The sequence below is a fragment of the Lepidochelys kempii genome, chromosome 5, assembly GCF_965140265.1.
Source record: "Lepidochelys kempii isolate rLepKem1 chromosome 5, rLepKem1.hap2, whole genome shotgun sequence".
NCBI classification, from domain to species: Eukaryota; Metazoa; Chordata; order Testudines; family Cheloniidae; genus Lepidochelys; species Lepidochelys kempii.
In genome coordinates this window covers 129,837,221-129,846,403 of record NC_133260.1, presented here as the reverse complement: position 1 = coordinate 129,846,403, position 9,183 = coordinate 129,837,221, and the positions used below count along the sequence as shown (strand labels likewise).

Here is a 9,183-nt window from a genome sequence, read left to right as displayed (position 1 = left end):
TGAACATATTTTCAATCTTCTGTGACAAGAGGAGTTTATTTGGTGGGCCGAGCTGGGAGGAATACTACCATCTTTCTACCTCACCTCCTGCAACCTGAACCCTGCATAAAGCCCAAGCACCTTGTCATTTCCTGCACCAGGACTATGGAGTCCCCATTCCCACATCCTAGCCACACCCAGGTCACTCAGATCCTCCTAGGGTGACCGGATAGCAAGTGTGAAAAATCGGGACAGGGAGTGAGGGGTAATAGGCTCCTATATAAGAAAAAGCCCCAAATATCAGGACTGTCCCTATAAAATTGGGACATCTGGTCACCCTAGATCCTCCTCCTTACACAATCCTGGCACCAGAGGTTCCCTGCTAGCTATAATCTAAGGCTGGGTATGCTTTTAGGTAGCATTTTCATTTCCACCTTTAAAATAAAAAATCTCTTGGGAAAAAAACACAGCCAAGCAGCCTTGGGCTCAGCTTCCCCTTGCAAAGGCACTGGTTTCCATGGCTGCCCACCCCCTTCATTCCTACACTGTTTTGTTGGTTCGCTCTTCAGGGCAGGACTTTGCACTGACACCAGTTTGATACCAGCACCTGAGCACCCTGCTGGTGTTATACTTATAAGAAGCACAAGGGATCTTTATAGGGGAGAAGGCAGCACGCCGCATTTGTTGAGAATACAACAGTTAACATATACTTTTCAATCACACACACACACACCCCATGCACCCAGTCCTGCCAGTCGATGTTTATAGTTACCAGTCCAGAGTCTGGATCAATCTAGTGGCCAGCCAGATTGGTCGCAGAGGGGAGCAGGGCTTTGTCAGTCGTGATCCAATGCTCCTGGAGAGTGGCAAGACAAACCCAAAGTCCCATGACCAAGCACCCTGTTCTTATAGTCTTTTTTCTCTGTTGAAGTCTATGGATTTTGCTGTGTCAGTTTGTGACCAGTTACTTCTTAATTGGGTATCTTTTGATGTAAACATTCCAAGAGGGTCATCCTTTCCTGGTTCTGATTTAATCATTGTCCTGTCTTTAGGGGTGCCAGCCTTCACCTCAGGGTCGTCAGTCTGCCCTTCCTTCATTATGGATGCCCGTTGATGGTTCTTTGGTGTCGTTAAGTCTCTTCACTCCTTCTTCCTTAACCATCTGGCTATAAAAATGGCCTTCACACTTTATCTTTTCCTGATGCATGCATTCCTCATTCACACAAACCGTCTTTTACAGAGACCTTTGAGAATATAAAGAGTATCAGTTTATATTGAGCAAAAGACATTGTAAATTAAACCTTTCTCTAATCTCAACATGGACACAATACAAGATCCTGTCTCTTAGGCCTGGTCTACACTATGAGTTTATGTCGGATTTAGTAGCGTTAAATCGAATTAACCCTGCACCAATCCACACAACAAAGCCATTTTTTTCAACATAAAGGGCTCTTAAAACCAATTTCTATACTTATCCCCAATGAGGGGATTAGCACTGAAATCGACATCGCCGTTTTGAATTAGGGTTACTGTGGACGCAATTCAAAGGTATTGGCCTCTGGGAGCTATCCCACAGTGCATCATTGTGACTGCTCTGGACAGCACTCTGAATTTGGATGCACTGGCTAGGTGTACAGGAAAAGCCCCAGGAACTTTTGAATCTCATTTTCTGTTTGGCCAGGCGAGCTCATCAGCACAGGTGACCATGCAGTCCCAGAATCGAAAAAGAGCTCCAGCATGGACCGAATGGGAGGTACTGGATCTGATCGCTGTATGGGGAGAGGAATCCGTGCCATCAGAACTACGTTCCAAAAGACGAAATGCCAAAACATCTCTGAGGCCATAAGGGACAGAGGCTACAGCAGGGACGCAACACAGTGCCACGTGAAACTTAAGGCGCTCAGACAAGCATACCAGAAAACCAAAGAATCAAACAGACGCTCTGGGACAGAGCCCCAGACATGCCGCTTCTACGCTGAGCTGCATGCAATTCTGGGGGGGTCCACCACCACTACCCCACCCCTGTCCGTGGACTCTGATGATGGGGTATTCTTCGCCACGCCTGAGGATTTTGCGGACAGGGAAGATGAGGAGGAGGTCAACGACGAGCTTGAGGACAGCACACAGCACACCGTTCTCCCCGACAGCCAGGATCTTTTTATCACCCTGACTGAAATACCCTCCCAACCCAATGAAGCCAGAGAAGGGACCTCTGGTGAGTGTACCTTTTAAAATATAATACATGTTATAAAAGCAAGTGTTTTTTAATGATTAAGTAGCCCTGAGGACTTGGGATGCATTCGTGGCCAGTACAGCCACTGGAAAAGTCTGTTAACGTGCCTGGGGATGGAGCAGAAATCCTCCAGGGACATCTCCATGAAGCTCTCCTGGAGGTACTCTAAAAGCCTTTGCAGAAGGTTTCTGGGGAGAGTAGCCTTATTCCATCCTCCATGGTAGGACACTTTACCATGCCATGCCAGTAGCAAGTAATCCGGTATCATTGCATGACAAAGCCTGGCAGTGCATGGTCTCAGTGTTTGCTGGCATTCAAGCAATATCCATTGTTTATCTCCCTGTGTTATCCTCAGGAGAGTGATATCGTTCATGGTAACCTGGTTGAAATAGGGGAATTTAATTAAGGAGATATTCAGAGGTGGCTGTTCCTACTGGGCTGTTTGCCTGTGGCTGAAAAGAAATCCTCTCCACAGTTAGCCCCGTGGTGGGAGGCGGGGGCAATTGGCACTGAGCCGTTTGCGTTTGGCTAGCAGGGATCTTCCCTGATACCAGCCACGTGGTGGGGTGAGGGGTAAAGCAATCATTCCAGAGAATTGGATGGGGGAAGAGAAGTTAGTTTGGTTTCTGCTGCTGCACGTTAACAGGAAAACCGCAGCACTAAATGGCCAACTCAATGGGCTTTGCTTGGTACGGGAGAGGAGGGTGCTGCTGTTGCCAAGGTTGCAGTAGCTGAAAGACTATGGCTTACCATGGCCGCCTGCAAGCCAAGTTCTGTTGCCCGGCACTGCATGTGTGATCTCTAACACCAAAGCCGCAGGCACTCAATATAAGATGCAAAATGCAACCTTGTACCAAAATCACATGTGCTATGTAATGTGAATAGTGTTGTTCATCGTGAAAGAGTATAGCCATTGTTCTGTAAAATGTATCTTTTTAAATACTTCACTCCCTTTTTTGTCTCCAGCAGCTGCAAATGTTTCAAGCCTCCCTCCTCCGTCCCAAAGGCTATCTCAGATAAGGCAGCGAAAAAAACGCACAAGTGATTAAATGTTCTCTGAGCTCATGCAGTCGTCCGGCACTGACAGAGCTCAGCAGAATGTGTGAAGGGACACAATAGCAGAGTACAGGAAAGCGGCCAATTAACGTGAGGAGAGGTGGTGGCAGGAAGATCAGAGGAGGCGGGATGCAACGCTGGGGCTACTGCGGGATCAAACGGACACGTTCTGGCGTCTGGTGGAGGTTCATGAATGGCAGCAGGATCACAGACTGCCACTGCAGCCCCTGTTTAACCACCCTCCATCCTTCCCAAGTTCCATAGCCTCCTCACCCAGACGCCCAAGAACACGGGGAGGGGGAGGCTCCGGGCACCCAACCACTCCACCCCAGTGGACAGCCCAAGCAACAGAAGGCTGTCATTCAACAAGTTTTAAAGTGGCCTTTTCCTTCCCTCCTACCCTCCTCCCACACCCAAACTGGGCTACCTTGTGAGTTATCTCCCTATTTTTATAATCAAGTAATAAAGAATACATGTTTTTTAAACAATAGTGACTTTATTTCCTTTGCAAGCAAGCTGTGATCAAAGGGGGGAGGGTAGGTGGCTTACAGGGAATTTAGAGGCAACCAAGGTGACGGGTTTGAATCAAGGAGAAACAAACAGAAGTGTCACACAGTACCCTGGCCAGTCATGAAACTGGTTTTCAAAGCTTCTCTCATGCGCAGCGCTTCCTGCTGTGCTCTTCTAACCACCCCAGTGTCTGGCTGCGCATATTCAGCGGCCAGGTGATTTGCATCCACCTCTCACCCAGTCATAAATGTCTCCCCCTTACTTTCACAGAGATTGTGGAGCACACAGCAAGCAGCAATAACAATGGGAATATTGGTTTCGCTGACATATGAGCGAGTCAGTAAACTGCGCCAGCGACCCTTTAAATGTCCAAATGCACACTCTACCACCATTCTGCACTTGCTCAGCCTATAGTTGAACAGCTCCTTACTACTGTCCAGGATGCCTGTGTACAGCTTCATAAGCCAGGGCATTAAGGGGTAGGCTGGGTCCCCAAAGATAACAATAGGCATTTCAAAATCCCCAACAGTTATTTTCTGGTCTGGGAAGTAAATCCCTTCCTGCAGCTGTTTAAACAGACAAGAGTTCCTGAAGACGCAAGCCTCATGAATCTTTCCCGGCCATCCCACGTTGATGTTGGTGAAACGTCCCTTGTTATCTACCGGTGCTTACCGCACCACTGAAAAGTACCCCTTGCGGTTTATGTACTGGCTGCCCTGGTGGTCCAGTCCCAAGATGGGGATATGGGTTCCGTCTATAGCCCCACCACAGTTAGGGAATCCCATTGCAGCAAAGCCATCTAGTATGACCTGCACATTTCCCAGAGTCACTACCTTTGATAGCAGCAGCTCAACGATTGCATTGGCTACTTGCATCACAGCAACCCCCACAGTAGATTTGCCCACTCCAAATTGATTACCAACTGACCGGTAGCTGTCTGGCATTGCAAGCTTCCACAGGGCTATCGCCACTCGCTTGTGAACTATGAGGGCTGCTCTCATCTTGGTATTCTTGCACTTCAGGGCAGGGGAAAGCAAGTCACAAAGTTCCATGAAAGTGCCCTTACACATAACCACCCGTGACAAATTTTTGGCTCCATCAGGCATTGGGAGCTCAGCCGAGCATTCCAGTGGGCAGCTGGGACTGCGGGAACAGTGCACTGCTCGGAATGTCGATGCTTGCCACGGTACTGTGGATGCTCACCGCCGAATTACTGTGCTTAGTGTGGACGCATGCACTCGACTTTATACAATCTGTTCCCAAAAATCGACTTCTGTAAAATCAGAGTACTTTCGTAGTGTAGACATGACCTTACTTACTAAACCTTAAAACAAAGAAATGTATATTTAACTAGAGTGCCTAATTTGTAATACATATAGGAAACCATAATAGACATTATAACTTATCCTAAAACAAAAGTGTGACCATAATCAGTCATAAGGATTGTTCTGGTCTGTCCTTGCCTTAACATCAGTACAGACACTGGCAGTCTGTCAGATGCATTTCTACCAATGTCCCAGAGGGTCATTCCTTTCTGCTATTCAAAAAGGGTGGCTGGCAGGACAAAATCAAATCATACATTAATTCTCGTAGTACAATTATAAAATCCTGCTCTTACACTGGGGCCATACAGACCTATAGCCATCACAACTTACAGTGTGTCCACTGATTTTCTTCTTCTGTTCCTTGCCATCTTCCCCTCCACACTTCTCATTCCTTCTGAACCTCAGGCTACAGCTGGGTTTGTTTTCCCTCTGACAATTTCCTGCCCTTCTGTGTCTCTTCTCTCTGTCCCATCTAAACCCCTTCCCTCAGCTTCACTTGAGTTTTCTCCTCTTCCCTCCTGGGATCTCTCTGACTGGGCTCATCCAAGTCTCTGTTCCCCATTACAGTCTAATTCCCTCTCCTTCCTTGGGTCTCTTTCCCCTTCCATCACCCACTTCTCTGCTCTACCTTCAGGCAGGGGGGTTCCACCTCACCCCCTCTTAGAATAGGCCTCTAGTATGGTTCTCCCCCTTGCAGGGTATCTCCACCACTTATCTCGTCACTCTGCTTCAGGCAGTGCTCTCCCTCTCCTTCTCACACCTTCTCCCTGGGGGAAATCCTTTCAGTTGCTTTCTCCTTCCCTCTTCCTAGACCCCTTCCTATGTGACATTGGGCATGTCCCTTAGCCCATGTGTGCCTCAGTGCCCCATCTGTACAATGGGGATAACCATCCTGCCTTACCTCACAGAGGTGTTGGGAGGATAAATACATTAAAGACTGTGAAGCGCTTTGAGATCTGCTGAAGAAGAGCACTGTATAAGAGCTAGGCATTCATGTCAGGAGACTCCTCCCATAGTCACAGCCTCTAGCTCTCCCTCAAGGGGTCTTTTATCTGGCTGCCCTTCTGCCTCTGTTGTTGTTGGGGAGTTGTGTTATTCCTCCCTTTTCTTCCTTGTTTTTGGGTTGGAGTAGTAGATCAGTAGGGGTTGCAGTGCCACCAATTCTCACAGTTTTACTGCCGGTCACAATATCTGATGTCCAAGTCTATACATGATCTCATGGTTCCCACCTTCCCGCTCACAAATTTTCCCTTTTTCAGAATGGCCACCAACTCCCATTGCTTTGAATGGGGCTAAAGTCAAGCTGCCCACCATTCCCTACAGTCATTACCCCCTGCTGTTTCCAGTCAGACTAAAGCCAGGCCCTCCCTAAGGAAGATGGCTGCCACTCTGCGGCGAAGGGAGTGAAGAGGAAACTCTGAGCAGACAGGAGTAATGTGGGGAGCAGGAGAGAAGCTGGGGGTGCCAGGGACTGTGAAGGCAGGAAAGAGGCTGAAGGGGTTACATGGGAATAGGGGCAAGAGGGAAAACATGAGAAAAGAATGGAAAGGGGAAAATGAGGGAAAAGGCGTGGGTCCGTAAATGCAGGGAGAGGTGATTGTTTACAGCTCCCTTCCTGGGGATTCAATTGTTGGCCCATGGCTCTGACAGTAACAGGAGAGGGGAGGAAAGGGTCAGCATTAGGGCTGGGAGATAGTGTACTTTATAGTGGATTTAGGACAGAGAGTGGAGAATAAGAAAGCAAGAAAAGAGGCATCCCCTGCCAAGGTCCTGTGCCCCTGAAAAGAGAGGACAGTATGTACGAGCCCATCCACACGCATATGCTGCCAGTCCCTCAAAGGCAGGTTTTAGCCACTGGAGGCAGTGCCAGCAACGTCCTCACCGCTTCCAGCTGGGCCAACCCAGGCAAATCAGGGTGGGGGTAGGGAACAGCAGTGGGAGGAGATGATTCACAGGGGTCCATGGGTGGAGCAGAGTCCAGCCAATCACACCAAGTAGGTGAGCTGACCAACTCCACCTCCAGCCCATTTGGAGCTCCCTGGCAATCGGGGAAGGCTCGCCTGCATGCGGAACCAATGGCCAGCAGTGAGTGGGGGACAGCCGCCCGTATGTAGGCCGTGACAAGGTCCAGCCCTTGGAGGGGATTAGCATGGGTACTGTGGGGGTCTCCATGCTCATCTGCTGCTGCTCGGTGCACAGGGCAGTTCCGCAGATGCCAGGGCAGGGACACATCGCTGTTGCCCCTGGTCCTGTGGACACTCACTCCTCTAAGTTCTCAAAAGGTAAGTTGCCCATGCACAGAGAAGCCAGTCCTGGCTGCCTCACAGAGCATCCAGGTTCCCCTCAAGCCTTCCCCTTGAGAGATAGAGGCTCCCATGGGAATGGGAAGCGGCTGCCCTCTAGTGGCATGCAGCACTCCTGGGATACCACACAGGTACCAGGGATGTATAAGCCCACTAGGGTCACCAGATGGCCCAATAAAATCGGGACTGTCCCAATATTTAGTTGTTTGTCCCACGTCCCGACCGATGTACGGGATGCCATTTGTCCTGATATTTTGCTTTGGTGGCACTCCAGCTTTTTTTTTTTTTTGTGCTGGGGGCAGCAAAAAACCTAGAGCCGGCCCTGGTATGTGGGGGTGGGGGAGTGAGCCTGTGGCCGCCCCTGCATGTGTCCCGATATTTTGTTCTTGTCATCTGGTCACCCTAAAGCCCACAGATCTTAAAGGGGGCTCAGTTGAATCATAGAATATCAGAGTTGGAAGGGACCTCAGGAGGTCACCTTGTCCAACCCCCTGCTCAAAACAGGACCAATCCCCAGTTAAATCATCCCAGCCAGGGCTTTGTCAAGCCTGACCTTAAAAACTTCTAGGGAAGGAGGTTCCACCACCTCCCTAGGTAACGCATTCCAGTGTTTCACCACCCTCGTCGTGAAAAAGTTTTTCCTAATATCCAACCTAAATCTCCCCCACTGCAACTTGAGACCATTACTCCTTGTCCTGTCATCCGCTACTACTGAGAACAGTCTAGATCCATCCTCTTTGGAACCCCCTTTCAGGTAGTTGAAAGCAACTATCAAATCTCCCCTCATTCTTCTCTTCTGCAGACTAGACAATCCCAGTTCCCTCAGCCTCTCCTCGTAAGTCATGTGTTGCGAACCAGTCAGTTGCGAACCAGCTGAGCAGCGAACAGCAAAGCAGCTAACAAAAGGAGTTGGCCTGGGAGTTCGCCTGGGGAGAACCCACTGAGGCCTACATCTTGCCGGATTCTCTGAGTAATTACTACAACTCCTAAGGAAGCTCGTAGAAGGAAGGTAATATGGATGGGGGGTGTTCAGCTGTTGTGACCTGCACTGGATGTGCTATGTTTGTCTTTCTTCCACAGGACAGATGCGACTTTGTCTGTACAAAGTGCAAGCTGGTCTCCATACTGGAAGAGAAGGCTCAAGGTCTGGAGCAACAGGTATCGACCCTGCGTTGCATAAGAGAAACTGAAGGTTTCCTGGATGGATGTCAGGATAGGCTTCTATAGGCACAAGGTTCTGAAGATTCGGAGCAGGCTGCACATCGGGGACAGAAGGATGGTGAAGAAATTTGGCATCATGTGACCTCCAGAAGAAAAAAGGGGAACGTCCATGTACCAGCAGGGCAGATACAGGTAAGTAACCGTTTTCATGTTCTCTCCACACGTACTAATGCGGAGAGTGGACCAGATGATACGTCTGAGGGAAGGGAGCAGAAAGAGACTCCGCCGATTGGAAGACATGAGATGCACTGTCCTAGGGTTGGGGGTTCCACGACCACCGCTCCCAAGAGAAGGAGGTGGGTGGTGGTGTCGGGGACTCTCTCCTCAGGGGGACTGAGTCATCTATCTGCCGCCCCGACCGGGAAAACCGAGAAGTCTGCTGCTTGCCAGGAGCTAAGATTCGCGACGTGACGGAGAGACTGCCGAGACTCATCAAACCCTCAGATTGCTACCCCTTCCTGCTTCTCCACGTGGGCACCAATGATACTGCCAAGAATGACCTTGAGCGGATCACTGAGGACTACCTGGCTCTGGGAAGAAGGATAAAGGAGTTTGA

The 9,183-nt window shown here is 49.4% G+C and overlaps 1 long non-coding RNA gene across 1 annotated transcript; it reads left to right on the top strand.

Annotated features, from left to right (window-relative positions):
• Positions 1 to 2,088: 2,088 nt before the first annotated feature.
• Positions 2,089 to 3,756, top strand: LOC140912151 (uncharacterized). Its single transcript, XR_012159232.1, has 2 exons — positions 2,089 to 2,194; positions 3,179 to 3,756. It is a non-coding gene; the product is annotated as an uncharacterized lncRNA (long non-coding RNA).
• Positions 3,757 to 9,183: the final 5,427 nt, after the last annotated feature.